Here is a 23069-nt window from a genome sequence, read left to right on the forward strand (position 1 = left end):
GGAATCCTTTACCCACAAGTTGTGTGCGAACTAGGGTAGCCCACTTCTGTTTGGGCCATCCTTGCTCCAAAGCAGTCTTCTCAAAAAAAGAAAAATATCTATCTGGGTCACTCTCTGTAAACTTAGGGACAAAATTTGCAGCTTTAGTTATGTTAAAGTACTGCTCAGGCTCTTGTTCTGAACCTCCTAACCAATGACGTTCTTCCTCCTTAGCTTTCATTAAGTTCATCTGAGCCTCTAGTACTGCTAATTTAAGTCTCATTCTCTCCATTTCCATATCACCTGGAGTAGGTGATTCCTCATCTTCACTGTTAACAGGCATGTTTACTGATGAATTATTACCTTCTTCCCTGAAGCCTAAAAAGTTTAAAGACTCATCTTCTGACATAGTTTTTATCTTTAAACACTTGCTTCCCTCTTACAGCATCAGTGGACAAAGTTTTCCCAAAGGTACATAAAATAACACAAATTGAATGTAAACTATGCACATAGCACTTACCATAACCACAACAAAAATGTGTTACTCAACCTTTCTCCCACCTTAGGAGAAAAACAACCTGTAAACTAATATATGAAAACAACACTTCCACTGACACCACCTTGGTAAATCTTCTACCAGAAACATGCAACTGTTATTACCCCATACCAGCACATATAGTTCAAAGAATGTTTTGAGTTATTTTAGCAGTCAAATAACTCTCCCGGTCAAGCTCCCATGTTACGTTGGTTGTCCCTTATTACTTTGATAGTAAGGTTCTCACTACATGTTCTAGTGTGGGGTAGCTTTTTACTTAATGGCCTTATCTGTCTAGGGGGAATACCTACATTATGGCTGATCATCCTGAGTGTCTCTGATATCCTCTCACCAGCCCTCTTCACAGGTTATGTAAACTACTACTATAAAAATATAACTGTATTCTCAATAGATATGTACAGAATATACAATTACAGCCTCACATTTTCAAAACAAAGATCTACACACTCCATAGCTGTTCTCCACATGGTGTTTTCCAACAACTTTTGTCCTTCTCTCTTCTTGACATAATTCTGGGCTAACCAGTGTTTTGACACACTTTAGTCACCCTGGGTATGGTGGCCACAAATTAAATTATAAAAACTCACCCCCTGGAGCACACACAATGCCCCAAAAGATAGAAGAAGGACCCAGAGATCCTGCCAGGTTGAAGGTCAGCCACAGAGAGAGAGCCTCAGTGAGAGGGAGAGAGAGAAAGACTAGCTAAGCTCCTCCCACCAAAACAAAAGACTGTTGCCAAGCACAATTCTCCAGTTACCACAATTCTACCACCCTTAATTTTACTTTTACAAAAAGAAATACAACTTTATAAACTACTTATTTAAATTGTGTGTTTATGTGTCTAAAGTATAACCTATTATATTGAGAAAAATAGGCTTGATCCAGCTGCCTCTCAGTCATAAGGATGATCAGCCCTTATGACATTTAGAACTGAGTCCCCATCAATTCAATATAATTAGGTATTCCAGAGTAACTGTTACTTATAAATACATGTTGGGTCCTATAGCCCCATAACACAGCAATATATCCGATACTTCGTAGTGAGATACAAAGGTTACAAAAGCGCATTTTTAGATTCATTTGGGGTACTGGAAGCGAATGGTTAGGTAGAGTGGTTGTCACACTCCCGGTTGGCCGAGGAGGGCTGGGTCTTATAGCTGTTGAAAAGAGGATTATGAGTGTGTATTTGAAACGTAGTTATAAGCGGGAGGGGGGGCGAGGGAAGGCGGACTTCATAAGATACGTCAGGATATGCAACGGTGGTGGGTGGGTAGGGAGTTCATAATAGGTGAGGCAATGTTACGGGTCATCATAAACATGAGCGATCCTTCACATATTAAACTGGGAAACCTTGATGGGGTGGAAGGTAAGGCAGTGGTAGAAGGGGTTTATCCGATGAATGATTGGCGTAATATCTGGGGGCGTTTGAACAAATTACGTTTAAAACCTAAAGTACGAGAAGTTATGTATAGATTTTTATATGGGATCTTACCGTCTGGAATGGTTTTATTCCATAAGAGAATAAGGGAGGATGGGATATGCAAGGCTTGTGGTGGATTGGAGACTGTTTTCCATATGGTGTATTTTTGCGAATGTATTGAACTAATAAGGGTTTGGTTGGGTAAGGTAATAAGGTTAGTGGGAGGGGGGGGTTTGCAGGTGTTGAGGGTTTTAAGCTTTGACATAGGTGGGGTGAATCAAATGGTAGAGAATGCGGTAGGGTATATAATTACGGATTATATTTATATGTCTTGGGCTATGAGAGGAGCGAACGTGTGTGAAAGAATTAATGCGTTAACAGCAACTTTTTATAGGACAAAGTGTAGGAATAAGGAGGTGTATGGGGGGAGATGGGAGAGGGATTTAAGTGAGGGTTATAGGAATTTCACATTACGGGATTTACGGGAGTTGAAAGGCAGGTAAGGGGGATGAAATGGGCTGGTTTCCTAGAATGGGCGGTAGCGTGATGAGTTTGTTTGATGAATGTTATATGAGGTATGTCAGGGGTGCAATTTTAACATTATTTGTTCCGAGTGTTTCAAGTACAATATTTTGTCAATCAATCAAGGACTCACAGGTAAGGACCCACGAGGGGCGAGGGGCAAGTGGGGACAGTGCGAAGAATAGACGGTGAGAGGAATGTCTTGAGTCGAAGAGAGAAGAGTCAGGACTAGACCCAACTGCTAAGCCTGGATAAACAATAACGAAGACGACATAGAAGACAGCAGGAACTCTGCGGGCGTTGACTGCAACTTGCTGGATGGAAGATTGCTGCATCTTGATGTTGATTGGCGGCTGGCAGAAGCTGGAGGCGTGGTCAAGGGAGGCTAGCTTCTTGATTGGTCAGGTGTCATTAAATTGTGAGTCAGGAGTTACTTCATTTCTTCAGTGTGGGAGGCATTCCTTATGTTGTGCAGTTGTTGGAAGGAAACGATGAGATGAGTAGTCTTGTAATCTTGGGTCGAAATGCTGGGTCGGCTTGTAACTGGTCAAGGGTCATCTTGAATGTAGTGAAGGAGCAGTGGGATCCTTTACGATTTGTAAACTTGACTGTTCTGTCGTGTAATTTCTCGTACAAAGTGTCGACATTCATGGTGGGTTCTTGGTCAGGAGTCGTATAAAAAGTTATATCTTTCCAGTGCAGGTATTGATCTCGATGTTGGTCTTCTGTATTAATACGTCGAGTGATGACTGGAGAGGTTTTTTTTGGTGGTTGCAGCATTGAAGGTTCTTTCAATGTTGGTGTCTCCGCTAGAGAGTGTGTAGAAGACTGTGGTAGAATCGTGGCTTCTGATTGGTCCATATGAGTAGTGGTGAGTGGAGGTGAAGGAGGTACGCCGCCACGACGAGCCAATCGACGAGTAGGAGGCGATCGACGAATAGGAGGCGTAGTGCTGACTTGGATGTTATCAGGTGAACGTTGATTGGAGGATTCAAAAAAGGATGCGTCTTCATTGTCAATTATTAATTTCTTAAAGTCATCTGGCGCTTCAAAACTGACGATCTTCGGGATTATTTTCAAAATTTCAGCTGATGGTGGACTTGCAGGGAAGTTAAATGATGGCATGTTGTTGAGTGCAAGAAGTTCATTGATAGTCGTGTTGAAAGAGCCAGGTTTTGCAGCATTTTGCATGTGGGCAAACATCATGCAGTAATAAAATTTGGTAGAAATATCATCAGGTGGAGGTTGGGTAGTGAGAGGTGGTGGAGACGACTGTTGAGTAGCTTGTAGAATCTTGGATATTGTAGATTGAATCTTGGCAATTGCAGCGTATGTAGGAGAGGTTCCAGATGACTTCTTTGTTTCTTCCTTTAGTTTCTTAGAAAGGATATCCTTTCGCACTGGACACTTGGCTGCAAGAGTATGGTGATCACTCTTACAGTTTATGCAAGTGGGAGCAGCAGTGGAAGTGCAAGAACGAAAATCGTGTCCTGCAGACCCACAGGTGGAACATATCTTCTTATTCTTCACGTGGCAGTCGGCAGTAGAGTGACTGTACGAGTAACATGTCCAGCAAGGTGTTATGTACGTGAAGCGTTCAGGTTCAATCTGTCGAGGGTTGATATAGTAGTAAGAGATGGCCAGGCCATCCGACAGTGCTCTGGTCGCCATGGTAACGTCCAGGAATGTGACCTTGAGCATTGAGGAAGCGTTGGGAATCTTCACTACAGTGTCAATCTTGGCCCAAGTGATGTAGTAATTTCCTGGATTGTCATGTTCGTGATCAGCCTGTCAAGACGTTTCATAAACACTGAACGTTTTGCAAGCATGTATGGTGACGTAGAGATGGTAAAGCCTCGGTCTTCTAAGGTCTTCATGGCAGTAGGTGTAAGCACCTTGTCAGCTTCAGTATCATCGAGAAAAGTGACGATGAAAGCTTCCTTCAGTGACGTGATCTTGGAGAACTTTGCGTGCAGACAAGTGTTGAGAGAAGCTGCAAGCTCAAGCTTCGTGGCGTCATCGACGACAGCAGACTTGGGCTTAATTCTCACACGATGAGACATCGTGGAGATGGTAGAGGTTCCCCTCCCCCTCGGGGATCGTAGGGATACTGTGCAAGTAAGGAGAGCTGCTATGACCTGCCAGGGCGAGTCAACAGCAGAATGTTGTTGTTATATTTTGGAATTGTCGACTTATAACTATGTATATGTGTGTACTCACCTATTTGTACTCACCTATTTGTGGTTGCAGGGGTCGAGTCCTAGCTCCTGGCCCCGCCTCTTCACCGGTTGCTACTAGGCCCTCTCTCTCCCCGCTCCATGAGCTTTATCAAACCTCGTCTTAAAACTGTGTATGGTTCCTGCCTCCACTACGTCATTTTCTAGGCTATTCCACTGCCTTACAACTCTATGACTGAAGAAATACTTCCTACTATCTCTCTGACTCATTTGTGTCTTCAACTTCCAATTGTGGCCTCTTGTTTCTGTGTCCCCTCCCTGGAACATCCTGTCTTTGTCCACCTTGTCTATTCCACGCAGTATTTTATATGTCGTTATCATGTCTCCCCTGACCCTCCTGTCCTCCAGTGTGGTCAGGCCGATTTCCCTTAATCTTTCCTCATAGGATATTCCCCTTAGCTCTGGAACTAACCTTGTCGCAAACCTTTGTACTTTCTCTAGTTTCTTGACGTGCTTTATCAAGTGCGGGTTCCAAACAGGTGCTGCATACTCCAGTATGGGCCTGACATACACGGTGTACAGTGTCTTGAATGATTCCTTACTAAGGTATCGGAATGCTGTTCTCAGGTTTGCCAGGCGCCCATATGCTGCAGCAGTTATCTGATTGATGTGTGCTTCCGGAGACATGCTCGGTGTTATACTCACCCCAAGATCTTTCTCCTTGAGTGAGGTTTGCAGTCTTTGGCCACCTAGCCTATACTCTGTCTGTGGTCTTCTGTGCCCCTCCCCCATCTTCATGACTTTGCATTTGGCAGGATTAAATTCGAGAAGCCATTTGCTGGACCAGGTGTCCAGTCTGTCCAGGTCTCTTTGAAGTCCTGCCTGGTCCTCATCAGATTTAATTCTCCTCATTAACTTCACATCATCTGCAAACAGGGACACTTCTGAGTCTAACCCTTCCGTCATGTCGTTCACATATACCAAAAATAGCACTGGTCCTAGGACCGACCCCTGTGGGACCCCGCTCGTCACAGGTGCCCACTGTGATACATCATTACGTACCATGACTCGTTGTTGCCTCCCTGTCAGGTATTCTCTGATCCATTGCAGTGCCCTTCCTGTTATATGCGCCTGATGCTCTAGCTTCTGCACTAATCTCTTGTGAGGAACTGTGTCAAAGGCCTTCTTGCAGTCCAAGAAGATGCAATCAACCCACCCCTCTCTCTCTTGTCTTACTTCTGTTATTTTATCATAAAACTCCAGAAGGTTTGTGACACAGGATTTGCCTTCCGTGAATCCGTGCTGGTTGGCATTTATACTCCTGTTCCGTTCCAGGTGCTCCACCACTCTCCTCCTGATAATCTTCTCCATAATTTTGCATACTATACACGTCAATGACACAGGTCTATAGTTTAGTGCCTCTTTTCTGTCTCCTTTTTTAAAAATGGGAACTACATTTGCCGTCTTCCATACCTCAGGTAGTTGCCCAGTTTCCAGGGATGTGTTGAAGATTGTGGTAAGTGGCACGCACAACATATCTGCTCCCTCTCTAAGGACCCATGGGGAGATGTTGTCTGGTCCCATTGCCTTTGAGGTATCGATGTCCCTTAGCAGTTTCTTCACCTCCTCCTCATCTGTATGTATGTCGTCCAACACTTGTTGGTGTATTCCTTGCTGGTGTCCCCATCTGGTCTGTCCCCCCAGAGTCCTTCCTGTCTCTACTGTAAATACTTCCTTAAATCTCGTGTTGAGCTCCTCACATACCTCTTGATCGTTTCTTGTGAGTTCTCCACCTTCTTTCCTCAGCCTTATCACCTGGTCCTTGACTGTTGTCTTCCTCCTAATGTGGCTATACAGCAGTTTCGGGTCAGATTTGACTTTCGATGCTATGTAGTTTTCATACTGTCGCTGGGCCTCCCTCCTTATCTGTGCATACTCGTTTCTGGCTCTTCTACTAATCTCCTTGTTTTCCTGGGTCCTATGCCTCCTGTACCTTTTCCATTCTCTGTTGCACTTAGTTTTTGCCTCCCTACACCTTCGGGTAAACCAAGGACTCGTTTTGGTCTTCCTATTATTTCCGTTTCCCTTGGGAACAAAACTTTCCTCTGCCTCCTTGCACTTTGTTGCCACATATTCCATCATCTCGTTTACTGATTTTCCTACCATTTCTCTGTCCCACTGAACCTCCTGCAGGAAGTTTCTCATACCTGTGTAGTCCCCCCTTTTATAGTTTGGCCTTTCCCCTTCAGTTCCTGTTACCTTCTCCACTTGTAACTCTACTATATAGTCAAAACTCAGAACCACATGATCGCTAGCTCCAAGGGGCCTCTCATAAGTGATGTCCTCAATGTCTGAACTGCTCAGGGTGAACACAAGATCCAGTCTTGCTGGCTCATCCTCCCCTCTCTCTCTGGTTGTGTCCCTGACATGTTGATGCATGAGGTTTTCAAGTACCACATCCATCATCTTGGCTCTCCATGTTTCGGGACCCCCATGTGGCTCCAGGTTTTCCCAGTCGATCTCCCTGTGGTTGAAATCGCCCATTACCAGTAACTTTGCTCTGCTCGAGTGAGCTCTTCTTGCCACCTCAGCCAGTGTGTCCACCATCACCCTGTTGTTTACTTCGTACTCCTCTCTTGGCCTCCTGCAGTTCTGTGGTGGGTTATACATCACTCCAATGACTACTTTATGTTCTCCTGACTGAATTGTACCTACAATGTAGTCTCTTTCTCCAATCATGTCCATGCCTTCCATTTCCTCAAATCCCCATCGGTGTTTCATGAGCAGTGCAACCCCTCCTCCCCCTCTACTCCTTCTATCTTTCCTCAGGATCTGATATCCTGTTAAGAAGATTGTGTCTGTTATTGTCTCAGCGAGTTTTGTTTCTGTGACTGCTATGATGTCTGGGGATTTTTCACTGATTCTTTCATTCCACTCCTCATGTTTATTCATTATTCCATCCGCGTTTGTGTACCAAACCTTTAGTTTCTTTTCTATCATTGTGGTCATGCAAGAATATTGGGGTTGGGGGAGCGAGAGCCTTGGTGGGGGCCTATATGGGGCTGTGGTGTAGGTGGGGTTTGTGTTGATGGGGGTGGGGTCAGAATGCCCATAAGGGACAGCTGTTAGGGTGAGGTTTGTGATATGGGGATTGGTGGCAGAGGGAACAGTGAGTGGGTTGTAGTATAGGTTGCTCAGTTGCGTTGGGAATGTCGCGGGTGGAGTCTTTTGGTGGGAGATTCTGTGGGGTGTGTTTGCCCTTCCTCCTGTGTCTGGGTCCTGCTCATTTTCATTGCTTCTCGTTCCTCCTTGCGTCTCTGTACCCTCTCTTTCAGTGTAGTCCTTTCTTCTTGTGTTCTGTCGCGGTCGAGGTATACTCTCTGGTACCCCTCTTTGTCCCTCAGTCTTGCTTTCTCTTGCAGAATCCTGGTTCGAACTGTTTCTTCCTTGAAAGTTACTCTGACAGGCCGTATCCTTCCACTCGCAAACCACCCAATTCTCTGAAAATTTGTCACCTGGGTCATATTGCCCTCCCCTATTGTTTTCATGATGCCTTCAATCATTTTTTTCTCCTCCTGTTTTATTTCTTCAAAGTTGGCCCCCTTGGCTTCTTGGAGCCCGTACACAAAAACTGACCTCGCCCTTTCCTCCTCCCACTGAGTCTCCATCTGCGTCCTCTGAGGCATTTTATTTCCTTCCATTGACATGTTCTTGCCTTCAGTCCCTGTCATATCTGAAACTTCTATTCTCAGTGGACTGTCTTTCCTGACCAGCTGTCCCTTGCTACTGCAGTTGGCTGCAGTTGTGTATGTATATACATGTGTATGTGTGTGTATGTATGTATGTATGTGTATGTGTATGTATGTATATATGTGTATGTATATGTATGTATATATATATGTATATGAATATGTATATATATGTATATGTGTATGTATATGTGTATGTATATGTGTATGTATGTTTACTTTCTTGTATATACCATTAATGGTTTTTCTCATGAGCATTTTCAATGATATTCAATACATATTTTCTATGTGTATTTATGATTTTGATACAATGTGTAAATGTCAAAATGGCTTTTTATGTTTCAGTTTAATTTACAATGTATTTTTGTAAGCACAATTGATTTGGTGCCAATAGAAGCATAGTGTGTTTTGATATATTTGAGTATTGTTTTTCTTTTTAATTTGTCTAGATGGTGGCAATACTATGTATGTAGTTTAAGAGTTTTACGAACCTTGAAGTTGTAAGAATTGGATGAAGTTATTTGTGGTTGAGTTGACGTAATTTTATAACTGACGTTGTAAGTGATTGTGTTCAATTAGACAACATACTTTATATAATTATTTATATGTATGTACCTGAATTGTAAATTGAAGTCTGATTTTTCAAGTTGAAGAGTGGGTTTTCCTTTTTATTTGTTCTTTTTTTCTTTATGGTAATACAAGGTTGTATCATGTACACCAACAAATATGGTTAGGGGTATGTGGTAAAATTTTCGTGTTGATTAGACATTTATAATACAGATGAAATACTAGGCTTAGGTTAGGGTAAATTTATGATAATTGTGGAATGTTCTTTCATTCAAACTGCTCTTTATTATACAAATTGGGTAGAATGTTTCTACCTGGAGTTTACCTGGAGAGAGTTCCGGGGGTCAACGCCCCCGCGGCCCGGTCTGAGACCAGGCCTCCTGGTGGATCAGAGCCTGATCAACCAGGCTGTTGCTGCTGGCTGCACGCAAACCAACATACGAGCCACAGCCCGGCTGATCCGGAACTGACTTTAGGTGCTTGTCCAGTGCCAGCTTGAAGACTGCCAGGGGTCTGTTGGTAATCCCCCTTATGTGTGCTGGGAGGCAGTTGAACAGTCTCGGGCCCCTGACACTTATTGTATGGTCTCTTAACGTGCTAGTGACACCCCTGCTTTTCATTGGGGGGATGGTGCATCGTCTGCCAAGTCTTTTGCTTTCGTAATGAGTGATTTTCGTGTGCAAGTTCGGTACTAGTCCCTCTAGGATTTTCCAGGTGTATATAATCATGTATCTCTCCCTCCTGCGTTCCAGGGAATACAGGTTTAGGAACCTCAAGCGCTCCCAATAATTGAGGTGTTTTATCTCCGTTATGCGCGCCGTGAAAGTTCTCTGTACATTTTCTAGGTCGGCAATTTCACCTGCCTTGAAAGGTGCTGTTAGTGTGCAGCAATATTCCAGCCTAGATAGAACAAGTGACCTGAAGAGTGTCATCATGGGCTTGGCCTCCCTAGTTTTGAAGGTTCTCATTATCCATCCTGTCATTTTTCTAGCAGATGCGATTGATACAATGTTATGGTCCTTGAAGGTGAGATCCTCCGACATGATCACTCCCAGGTCTTTGACGTTGGTGTTTCGCTCTATTTTGTGGCCAGAATTTGTTTTGTACTCTGATGAAGATTTAACTTCCTCATGTTTACCATATCTGAGTAATTGAAATTTCTCATCGTTGAACTTCATATTGTTTTCTGCAGCCCACTGAAAGATTTGGTTGATGTCTGCCTGGAGCTTTGCAGTGTCTGCAATGGAAGACACTGTCATGCAGATTCGGGTGTCATCTGCAAAGGAAGACACGGTGCTGTGGCTGACATCCTTGTCTATGTCGGATATAAGGATGAGGAACAAGATGGGAGCGAGTACTGTGCCTTGTGGAACAGAGCTTTTCACCGTAGCTGCCTCGGACTTTACTCTGTTGACGACTACTCTCTGTGTTCTGTTAGTGAGGAAATTATAGATCCATCGACCGACTTTTCCTGTTATTCCTTTAGCACGCATTTTGTGCGCTATTACGCCATGGTCACACTTGTCGAAGGCTTTTGCAAAGTCTGTATATATTACATCTGCATTCTTTTTGTCTTCTAGTGCATTTAGGACCTTGTCGTAGTGGTCCAATAGTTGAGACAGACAGGAGCGACCTGTTCTAAACCCATGTTGCCCTGGGTTGTGTAACTGATGGGTTTCTAGATGCGTGGTGATCTTGCTTCTTAGGACCCTTTCAAAGATTTTTATGATATGGGATGTTAGTGCTATTGGTCTGTAGTTCTTTGCTGTTGCTTTACTGCCCCCTTTGTGGAGTGGGGCTATGTCTGTTGTTTTTAGTAACTGTGGGACGACCCCCGTGTCCATGCTCCCTCTCCATAGGATGGAAAAGGCTCGTGATAGGGGCTTCTTGCAGTTCTTGATGAACACAGAGTTCCATGAGTCTGGCCCTGGGGCAGAGTGCATGGGCATGTCATTTATCGCCTGTTCGAAGTCATTTGGCGTCAGGATAACATCGGATAGGCTTGTGTTAATCAAATTTTGTGGCTCTCTCATAAAAAATTCATTTTGATCTTCGACTCTCAGTCTGGTTAGCGGCTTGCTAAAAACTGAGTCATATTAGGACTTGAGTAGCTCACTCATTTCCTTGCTGTCATCTGTGTAGGACCCATCTTGTTTAAGTAGGGGCCCAATACTGGACGTTGTTCTCGATTTTGATTTGGCATAGGTGAAGAAATACTTTGGGTTTCTTTCGATTTCATTTATGGCTTTTAGTTCTTCCCGCGATTCCTGACTCCTAAAGGATTCTTTTAGCTTAAGTTCGATGCTTGCTATTTCTCTGACCAGTGTCTCCCTACGCATTTCAGATATATTGACCTCTTTTAGCCGCTCTGTTATTCTTTTCCGTCGCCTGTAAAGGGAGCGCCTGTCTCTTTCTGTTTTACATCTACTCCTCCTTTTTCTTAGAGGAATAAGCCTTGTGCATACATCGAGTGCCACCGAGTTAATCTGTTCTAGGCATAAGTTGGGGTCTGTGTTGCTTAGTATATCTTCCCAGCTTATATCGGTTAGGACTTGGTTTACTTGGTCCCACTTTATGTTTTTGTTATTGAAGTTGAATTTGGTGAATGCTCCCTCGTGACTAATCTCATTATGTCGGTCTGGGGCTCCGCGCATACATGACTGAACCTCAATTATGTTGTGATCTGAGTATATTGTTTTTGATATGGTGATATTTCTTATCAGATCATCATTGTTAGTGAAGATGAGGTCTAGTGTATTCTCCAGTCTAGTAGGCTCTATTATTTGCTGGTTTAAATTGAATTTTGTGCAGAGATTTAAAAGCTCGCGTGAGTGTGAGTTTTCATCAGAGCTGCCTCCTGGTGTTATTTCTGCAACAATATTATTTGCTATATTCCTCCATTTTAGGTGCCTTAAGTTGAAATCCCCCAGGAGCAAGATGTTGGGTGCAGGAGCTGGAAGGTTTTCCAGACAGTGGTCAATTTTTAACAGCTGTTCCTGGAATTGCTGGGATGTTGCATCCGGAGGCTTGTAGACTATCACAATGACTAGGTTTTGGTTCTCGACCTTTACTGCTAAAACTTCCACTACATCATTTGAGGCATTTAGCAGTTCTGTGCAAACAAGTGACTCTGCAATGTACAGGCCAACCCCCCCCCCTTTTGCCTGTTCACTCTGTCACATCTGTATAGGTTGTAACCTGGGATCCATATTTCGTTGTCCAAGTGATCCTTTATGTGGGTCTCAGTGAAAGCCGCGAACATTGCCTTTGCCTCTGCAAGCAGTCCACGGATGAAAGGTATTTTGTTGTTTGTTGCTGGCTTTAGACCCTGTATATTTGCAAAGAAGAATGTTATCGGACTGGTGGTATTGTTGGTACTGGGGGGGGATTTTTTTTCCGGCATTAGTATCTGTATCTGTTGGTTTGGAGTGGAGGCCATCGACTGTGGTTCCACTCCAGGAATGACTGGATTTGGTGTACGATTTCTGCCATTTCCTGCCAGTTTTTTTTCCTTCCTGGCACTAAAAAACCTCTCCCTCTTGAGTGGCTGTGGCTACCCAGGTTTTCCCATGGCCTGGATGTTTTGTATCTTTTTGTCCCCTTTAGATGGTATGCCTGGCAATTTAAGTTATAGCACAGTCTTTCCTGTACTGAAGAGGTACACAGTTCAGGGTGAAAAAGCTTACAGGAAGGGAGTTTGCATTTTCCTGTTGTCATATGGGCATGGCATTTCCTAGGGTGGTCATAGTTGCACGTCCCATCTGTTTTTCCAGATTTCCCATGCCAGCAGATACCGAGTGCATAGTATGTGCACAGGCTTGGTTTCCGTTTGCCTTGGGTTTCTGTGACTGTATTCCCTGTTGGTGCATGTTTCCCTGTCTTACTTCTATCCTCCCTAGCACCAACAATGGAGCTCCCACCATTTGTGTTTGGTAATATATCATCACTATTGCTAGTGGAGTCCTCTTGTTTGCTATTTCCTGCGGTATTTCTAGTTTGCAATATTGGTTTTATCTTATCTTTGACTACACTTGTTTCCCTACTATGGCTCCTGTCCCCTATGGGGTCATTTATATGTATTCCTTCCTGCGTATAATTTCCGACTACCTGGACAAAATCTCCAGCTTCACCATTACTGTCTCCCAGGACAGCATCTCCAGCTTCACCATTACTGTCTCCCAGGACAGCACCTCCAGCTTCACCATTACTGTCTCCCAGGACAGCACCTCCAGCTTCCCCATTACTGTCTCCCAGGACAGCACTATCAGCCCCCCATTTACTGACTACCAGGACATCATCTCCAGCCTTACAGTTTCTGACTACATGGCCAGTATCAAGGGCAGTACCATTCAGCCCAGACTTTTTATGTTCCCATCTGTTGTAGAAAGCTTCCAGGTTTTCTATGAAAGCAGCTTTGATGTTGACCTCTTTTAATACCCTTGTGATTTTAGTCCACAGATTTATCTCATTTGGGCATACCCAAAAACACTTCCCTGTTTTAATACTGCTTGTAGCTAGTTCTTGGATATTTGCACAAGGGGCGTGACACCAATTTCCACAGAAATGACAATTTATGCATGTGGAAGCCCGTTTGTTTGACTGACCACAGACTACACACAGCTTCATAATGATTTGAATGGTTGATTTACTGCAATTCTACTAGCAACCTCTTGAATATTCTATTAATAACCTGCTAGGTGGTGCACAACGAAACCGTTTGAAACCAGTCCAGGGTTCGGACCAGTCAAGGGTTCGGACCAGTCAAGGGTTCGGACCAGTCAAGGGTTCGGACCAGTCAAGGGTTCGGACCAGTCTATCTGATCTGATCAGTGGGTCACTTATTTAAACCATACTGGTCGGTGATTTGAGCTAACACATGAAGGATCTACTGGAAATTATCTACCCTAGTAATATGTGATTTGATTGATACAAAAGTATAACTTGCGTGTTGAAGAGCCGGTGACTGCTGGCACTCCTACAATGACGAACGGTCGAGCCTCCACCCTTGTTTATCAATCGCTGTATCTAGCTTCTCTATTTTTTTTTTTTTTTTCCGTCTCCACCACAATAAATGCTATATTATCACTATAGTTGACTGGTGCAAATTTTGGAGGAAGGGCGCTTTTTCTGTAGTAATAATTGCTTCTCGTTGTGTATATTGCGACCGCTGGTAACTACAGGTTATATGAAATTCACAGTAACGTCTGGTATTTCAAGAAAAAGAAACTAATGAAAGTCACTCCACTCCACTAAGTACCATTATAATACTGGTTAGTTGCTACTACAACACTGTATTCTGCTATTCACTGGTATCACTAGATTATATGCGAGTACACTAGCAGGCCAGGAAGATTATTAAAAACAGCTGACCTGTGGTAAGTTTCTGGCGACTTCTGGCACCTGCCTCTATAGGCTTATCACTTCATTTACAAATTCACCTGTTTTCAAATGACACTTTAGCCTTTATCATCAATATACTAGGGAGCCACTGTAGTATACACTATACACTATGTATACTCAATGCTTTCAGGGAGACTTTCTTTCCTCTGACACAAAGTTCAATTATTATTATTTTTCCACACGGGACAGGCCTATGATTCCCCTCTGGCAGTAAACTCTGTTAGGTAGTGCACACAATTCTCCTTTTTTTACTCAGTATATAATGTTTTCCGCCCAAGATTGGTTCCAGGCGCTAGAGGGATGTATCGTATAGGATTGATGACACAAATTAAAGTTCTAGCACGTAAGAGCGACCGTGAAAACACCAGAAAACCGGGAGCACAACGAGGCACGCTGACACTGGACCCTGCGTATGGCATTATTGAAAAATGTTGAGCTGAATCTAATTGTAGGTACGATGTGTAATGTACATGTGCACACCTGGGCGAGCAGCTGCGCGGACCGTGCAGTTCTCATGTGTAATGTACATGTGCACACCTGGGCGAGCAGCTGCGCGGACCGTGCAGTTCTCATGGACCTGTATGGTCGGTGTAGGTTTCGCTTGGATGTGTTCTTGACATCATTGGTTAATTATCCTATATTTCTTTCCGTGCTCTGAGCAGAAGAAATTTAGTCTGTAACAAAGTAATGAAAGTATACTTGCATTTTATTATTCTAGTGTAAATTAAGAGCAAGGATGATTAATTTGAGGAAGAGTTAATATAGGTTTGCATGTTTTTACGAAAGTTAACTTATCCACATGTAGCTAGTATAGGACAGTTTTAAGCTTCGGTATCTGATTTTATATGTAGGTAATAGTGGTCATATTTGTTATATTGTTATGTTATTCGTTACTGTTTCAATATCTAATGTAATGTTTTTTCAGTTATTGTTCATATATTGTCATCTTTATGGTTTTTTCCTTTTGTCTATTGTCTATTTGTTGGTTTTAAATAAAATATAAAAAAAAATTATAGTCTGTACCCTGATACCGGTTTGGTGTCATTGCTAAGTTCTTGATGTTAAGTTTTAGTCTGTATGGTATACAGACATATCTGGACAGTTTAGTGACGTAGACCATTTGTGTCTGAGATTTTGTATATGGGTTTATTGTAACAGTATAGCGCTTCAGTTTTTGTGTTCTAAGCTGTATTCTTTTTCTGTTTATTCGTATGTTTGTATTTGTAAAGCTGTATTGTTAGATAAGATAAGATAAGATTTCGTTCGGATTTTTAACCCCGGAGGGTTAGCCACCCAGGATAACCCAAGAAAGTCAGTGCGTCATCGAGGACTGTCTAACTTATTTCCATTGGGGTCCTTAATCTTGTCCCCCAGGATGCGACCCACACCAGTCGACTAACACCCAGGTACCTATTTGCTGCTAGGTGAACAGGACAATAGGTGTAAGGAAACGTGTCGAAATGTTTCCACCTGGAGTTTACCTGGAGAGAGTTTCGGGGGTCAACGCCCCCGCGGCCCGGTCTGTGACCAGGCCTCCTGGTGGATCAGCCCCTGATCAACCAGGCTGTTGCTGCTGGCTGCACGCAAACCAACGTACGAGCCACAGCCCGGCTGATCAGGAACTGACTTTAGGTGCTTGTCCAGTGCCAGCTTGAAGACTGCCAGGGGTCTGTTGGTAATCCCCCTTATGTGTGCTGGGAGGCAGTTGAACAGTCTCGGGCCCCTGACACTTACTGTATGGTCTCTCACACCACCCGCCGGGAATCGAACCCGGGCCCTCCGTGTGTGAAGCGGAAGCTTTAGCCACCAGGCCACTACGTATGTAGATGTTCTAGTAAGATTATGATATTAGGTTTTGGTTTTTTGATTAATGCGAAGGATGGGATTTAACTGATATAACTTCTTTGTATATTTTCTGTTCTAGTGTATTGAGCCTTTGTCAGATGTCATGTTATATATACAATTTATATATATATGTAAGGTTTTGCATCAATGAATGTGTATATATGTCAATTCACGACCCTGTGACAGTATTTTTTTTAGCTATGTTCTTGCCGTAGGTTGTTGTTGTATGTTTGGCAGTAATATCTTGCCAGCATATAGGTGCAATCCGTTTGTCAGTTAATTTGATTGAGATCCATACTGTTTCTTTATTTTTATGTTAAACTGTATTGGTTTTAAATAAAATAAAAAAAAAAGCTCAGCTATCAAAACTTTGGGGGCCCAGTCCCTGGACCCATTACGTACCTCTGTAATCTGTAAATACCTTTGTAACTCGTCATGATTGTCACCAGACCTACCTGGAGTTCATTACCTTTGTAACTTGCTCAGCTATCAAAGCTTTGGGGTCCAGTCACTGGACCCATTATGTACCTCTGTAATCTTTTGACTTCCGCTCACAGGATGGGTATGGGGTGCATAATAAACACATTAAACTAACAACGTATCAAGATACCTACGAACTATTTCGGTAATTCTCCCACCGTCATTACACACTGTGAGGTAATAAAAATTACCTTTAAAAAATAACTTCTATATCAACAAGCAAGAATTGACGTAAACAATAACATTTTCTATTTAAAAGATATTTATTATTTTGCAGCTCAAAACAAGAAGATATTATACTAGTTTTTTTTAAATTTTTAATAATTTTTTAAAATATTAAGAAATTTAAAGAATATTTATAATAGTGTTTTATTTTTTATAATAGTTTAATAATTTGTTTTAATATTTTTAAAAATAATATACAATAGTGATCCACTTTCAATTTTAATATTAAATGGGAAACTCTTACATAATTTACTTTAACTAGAAAATAATAATAAAATAGTAATATAATATTAAACTTATTTTTTTTTTCTACAGTACATAGGTAAAATAGTTTACATGTAATAAAATATTGTTAGGCACAAAAGAAACCCACTAACATGAGGTGCATTCTGGGAAGACTAACCTTAATTCTTGAAGACTACTTAAGAACTAATTACCTGGAGTATACCTGGAGAGGGTTTCGGGGATCAACGCCCGGTAATCCCGGTCTGTGACCAGGCCTCATAATGGATCAGGGCCTGAACGACCAGGCTGTTACCATTGGCCGCACGTAAACCGACGTGCGAACTACAGCCCGGCTGGTCAGGTACTGACTTTAGGCGCCTGTCCTCGCCTTCTTGAAGACAGCCAGAGGTCTATTGGCAATCCCCCTAATGAATGCTGGGAAGCAGTTGAACAGTCTTGGGCCCCTGACACTTGTGTTGTCTCTTATCGTGCCAGAGGCACCCTGCTTTTCATTTGGGGGAAACATTCGCTGCCTGACCACGGTAGTGTGCGGTAGCGCTCTGCACCCCTCTGCTGTGTGTAGGCGAGCGCCCTTGTCAGTTACCTGGCTGCAGTGGTGTGAAGTGGTGCTGTCACACCTCGGCTAACAACTTAGGTGCACTGTGATCGTCAAGATGGCGGTTAGTCTGAGACGAAGGATAAATACTGTAGGCATCGAGCTACTTAAAGGAACGATAACGACCAGTTCTGCGCAAGTCTTATTGCCAAAGATCATACGGGAGACTTATGGAGTACAAGATTGTGACTTGTATGGTGTAGCATTGAACGGAGGACAACGAATTTTCGTCAAACTGCTATCAGCAACGGTTTATGAATCGTTAATCACCAGGTTTCAGGACGTGAGTCTTAACGTCACACCAGCTGTCACTGTAAGAATGATAGATGTTTCACGGTATTATACGTGGATCAAGTTACGCAACGTTCCCTTTGAGGCGGACGAGGCAGATATAAGGAAAGTTTTTGAGAAGTATGGGACGGTGCATTATGCTCAACATGGTACGTGGGCGGCAGGAGCCTATGCTGGTTTTCCAGAGGGTTCTTTCAACCTCAAAATGACTTTGAGGCACCAAATACCATCCTATGTGTACCTACAAGATTTCAGGACGCAGGTAATGGTAATGTACCCAGGACAACGACGTACGTGCCGCCTATGTGGTGAGTATGATCACATAGCGGCGACCTGTGACAAGCGAAGACATGTGCCTGGACCTGTGGTGGACGTCGCAGCCCCTGCTTCAAAGGTGGCAGGTGAGGAACAAACATCGGATGGAGGGCGTGGTGTTTTGTGGAGCGAGATAGTGGATCGGGCACACAGGACTGGTGGTGAGTTGGAGTCCCGCCCCCAACTGCCTGATCAGGTGTCGTCTCCTGTGGATAAGGAGGAGCAGCAAGTACAAGAGAAGGTTCTTGAGATTGAGGAGGAATTGGTGGAGGTGTTGAAGACGTTGTCACCACCAGAGAGGGATGTTACATCTGAGCGTGGTGTCATTGGAGAATCGTCGCTTCCAGAAAGTCTGAGACATGATAATTTGGGACGTGATGGTGGTTTGGAGTCATCCATTGACTCATTACACCATTCTCAGGTGGAGGTGGAGGTTCATCGAGAGGTAACATCTGATCAAGATATGTGTAACATGACTGTCACGAGAAAGAGGGCGGCTACATCAGATTCTGATGACGTCCTTACGCCTGCACAAAGGCCTGGGAAAAAGACTGAGGTGAAGTGTGAAGGTAGTGGTGTAGGTGGTGGTAGCCATGATAGGAGGCACCGGAAGAAGGGGGGAGGGAAAGAGAGCACTCTGAAGGTGTTGAACGTAAATTCAAGCTCTGGAGTTGTAAAGAGTGATGAGAGGAAGCAGGGGTGGAAACTTTAATAGGCCTTAGGTGTATGTCTGTAAATGTTAATGGGTTATGTAGCGGTATGAAGAGAGATTGGTTTCGTAATTTTCTGAATAAATCTAGAGTGGATGTTGTGTTCCTGCAGGAGCACAATTTCAAAGAGGGTAGGGTGTTGGAGGTGGCAGGATTTCGGGTAGTTACCCTGCCATCTCCCCGTCTAAAAGGTGGTGTGGGAATTTTAATAAGGGAGACGAGCCCGTTTGTTTTGCAGAGAAGCGAGGGAGGAGGGGGAGGGAGGGTGTTGCGTGTGGATGGGTGGTGGATGGGTAAGCGTGTGTCTTTTGTGAGTGTGTATGCGCCGGCAGAAAATAACATAAAGGTAAAGAATGATTTTGTGTGTGAGGATCTTGTGTTTTTCTTAAGTGCACTGCCAGAGGTGGCGATAGTTGGTGGGGACTGGAATAGTGTAATCAGGGTGGCTGATGTGGACCCAAGAGGAGCTGGATATATGTCTGTGGCTCTTAGGGATTTATTAAGGGATGTTAGGTTACGTGATGCCTTTGGGGGAGCGGTGTGGGAGACTGAATATACGTTTGTTAGGAGTGGTTATGCTGCGAGACTAGATAGAGTGTACCTTTCTCAGGGAGTGAACGTGAAATCTTTCAGTACTGTTGAGACTACAATGTCAGATCATAGGGCAGTGGTGGTGGAGGTTGGGTGGGGGACGCTCGCGGACATATATAGAAGTTATTGGAAATTAAATATAAGTGTGTTAGGAGATGAGGAGGGGTTGGAGGGGTTTTCAGTCCTATGGAAGGAGCTTAGTGTGGAAGAACAGGGAGTGGATGACATTGTGACATGGTGGGATACTGTCGCAAAGGAAAGGATTAGAAAGTTTTATGTGAGAGAAGGAAAACGTATTAATAATTTAAAATATGGACTGGCTAACTATTTAGAGGATAGGTTAAGAGGTTGCTATGGGAGGGGGGTGGATGGGAATAATTTTCCTATGGATGAAATAGCTGAAATAAAGGGGAGGTTGAGGGTGTTGCAAAATGAAAGGTTTCAAGCTGTAAGGATGCAGGCAGGGGTGGAGGAAGTGCTTTGGGGCGACAAGCCGTCAGCGTGTGTTTTGCGGCATCAAAAGCAAAGGCAGGCGCTGACGGCTATACCATGTTTAGAGGTAACGGAGATGGTTGGGAATTATAGAGTAGGGCAGGAGATACGAACCACGAAGGGGATGTGTGCGTATGCGGAGGCTTGGTACGAGAAATACTGGAACAGTGGGGGGGTGGGTGACGGGGCATTGGACAAGGTGTGTACGTATGTGACGTGTAATTTAGGAAATAGTGATCGAAAGGCTTTAGGTGGGACGATTACGGCAGAGGAAATAGAGAATGCGTTAAGGGGAATGAGGAAGGGGAAAGCTCCCGGTATTGATGGTCTCCCGGTAGAATTTTATTTACAACATTGGGCGTTGATAAAGGAATTTATAGTTAGGTTATTTAATAGTATGAAAGAGAAGGGTAAGTTGGGGGAGAAGCAGGAAACAGCAGTAGTAGTGCTGGTCCCGAAGGTCAAGGGGCAGCCCACCCTTCGGGAGTACCGAGCCATATCACTGATGTGTGCAGACTATAAGGTGTTTGCAAAAATTTTAGGTAATAGGTTCAAATGTGTAGTGGAGAGGGTGGTGTCAACATCTCAGTTCGGGTTGCCGGGGAGGTCGATGATTGAAGGACATGGGATACTGAGAAGTTTTGTGGAAGCTAAGGGTGGGGGTGGAGGGGCGGCTTTGTTGGCTCTAGACTGGCAGGGAGCATACGATAGAGTGGAAAGGGGAGCTTTGCAGGTTATACTTAGGAGACAGGGTTTTGGGGAGGAAATAGTCGAGTGGGTAAATACGTTGTACAAGGGGGCGAAAATGAGGATACAGATTAATGGGTGTATGGGGAAGGACATTGCAATGGGAAGAGGCCTTAGACAGGGATGCCCCATGTCCCAAATATTGTTTGCGTGTTTCCAGGACCCCTTTTATAGAATGGTTGACCGTAGCTTATGTACGCCATGTGCGGGAAGTGTGGGGGGTGGGAGGGCCTGGCCGGGGTTAATTGGATATGTTGACGACACCACTGTTCTCTTTCGTGCAGGGATGTCAATGAGAGTGTTGGACGAGGTGGTGCAATTATTTGGAAGTGCCACGGGTATGCAGGTAAATAGTGCGAAGTCAAGGTGCATGGGGTTGGGTTCCTGGGTGGGGGGTGTGGGGGGGAGATGTAATGTTGTTAAAGAATGGGCGGTGTCTTTAAAGATTTGTGGTATTATTTATAGGGATGACATGGTTGCGGCGCGGGAGGAAAATTCGGATAGGTTATTGGAAAGGATCGTGGGGCGTCTAGGTGTTCTGAGACCCCAGCACCTAACTCTGATACAGCGAGTGATAGTCGTGAACATTTTATTGTATAGTAAGGTTTGGTATGTTGCAGCTGTGTTCCCAATTACAGGGACAGCGATTGCGGGGATACTAAGACGGGTGTACAAATTTTTATGGGGTTCACGTTGTGATTGGTTACGGAGGGAGGTTGTAATGTTACCTGTAAGTCAGGGTGGGTTGGGGTTGTTGGATTTGAGACGGAGGGCTAAATGTGTGTTCATTAAATGGGAAGTGTTGCGTGAGGGTGTGAACGCGGGGCGTTTGGGAAGGATACACGACAGGCTGGGTATGTGGTATCGAGGAATGGAGTTGAGGGAATGTGAAATAGTTTTGAGGGCTGTTATGTTGGTTAGGGAACTGAGAAAGGTTCGTATAAGGGTTTTGTGTAGGTTACTTGTAGGTAGGTGCGTTGTCCCAGTTGAGGGTTTGTTCCCCATGTATGCGTGGAAGAGTATTTGGTTTAGATTTAGTAAATTGAAGTTAAAACCTCGGGCGCGTGAGGTGATGTTTCGTTTTCTGCATGGGATCCTTCCGTCTGGTGAGATATTACGAAACAGACAGGTTGTAGAGGGTGGGGGGTGTGGTATCTGTGGAGGGGATGAGACAGCGTTCCATGTAGTTTACTTTTGTGAAGGGCTAGAGGAGGTTAGGTGCTGGTTAAGTAGGTTGGTACAGAGGGTGGGGGGCCGTGGGGTGTCGGTTTTGCGTGCTCTAAGTCTAGATATGGGCGGGTTAGACGAGGGTGTCATAAGAGCTTTAGATTATATCATGGTAGATTATATATATATGTCGTGGGTGATGAGGGGGAGAGGGGATAGTGAGGAGAGAAGAAAGGTTCTTGCGGTAACGTTATATAGTACGAGGTGTCGTAACAGAGATTTGTATGGGAGGAGGTGGGATCAGGCTTTCTCAGAGGGGTATAGAATGCTAACGTTAGGGATTCTCGTAAATCTGTGATTGGATATGAGTGAATGAAGGGGTTTTCATAGGTTGGAGGGAGTCAGGGGGCAACAGCGGGCTCGCCTCCCTGGGGGGGGGGTCGTGAGAGTGTTGTGAATGTGGGCTTGGAATGGTTTCCTGGTTTTCATTGGGACTTTATGGCATCCAAGTGTGGATGTAGAGCTCAAGGTCTCGTTATGGTAGATATAACACTTTTCAGAATGTAGGTATAATATAGTAGATTTATGTATAATTATGATGTGTATCAGTCTTGTATAACATGATTCTTGAGAAATAAGTTATTTGCGACATGCAGTGTGTTTTAGTTTGTATTTATGTTACGTGCTGGGTTTTTGCACGATGAGAGATACGTATATCCTGTTTTGCATTGTGCATACAGTGCATATGATTAATGTGATTTTGTGAAAATTTTTGTGTACGTGTGGGTGTGTGTGTGGATGTGGGTGTGGGTGTGTGTGTGTGGGTGTGTATGTGTATATATATAAATATATATCTCTTTCTATTGTATTGAGCCTTTGTCATGGGTCAGACGTTATGTAATACTTTATATACGCATGATTGATTCTTTTTAAAGTTTATAATTAAGGTCTGTACCCTGATACCGGTTTGGTGTTCATGCAAGTTCTTGATGTTA

This window comes from Cherax quadricarinatus, chromosome 60 (genome assembly GCF_038502225.1).
Source record: "Cherax quadricarinatus isolate ZL_2023a chromosome 60, ASM3850222v1, whole genome shotgun sequence".
In the NCBI taxonomy this organism is placed as follows: domain Eukaryota; kingdom Metazoa; phylum Arthropoda; class Malacostraca; order Decapoda; family Parastacidae; genus Cherax; species Cherax quadricarinatus.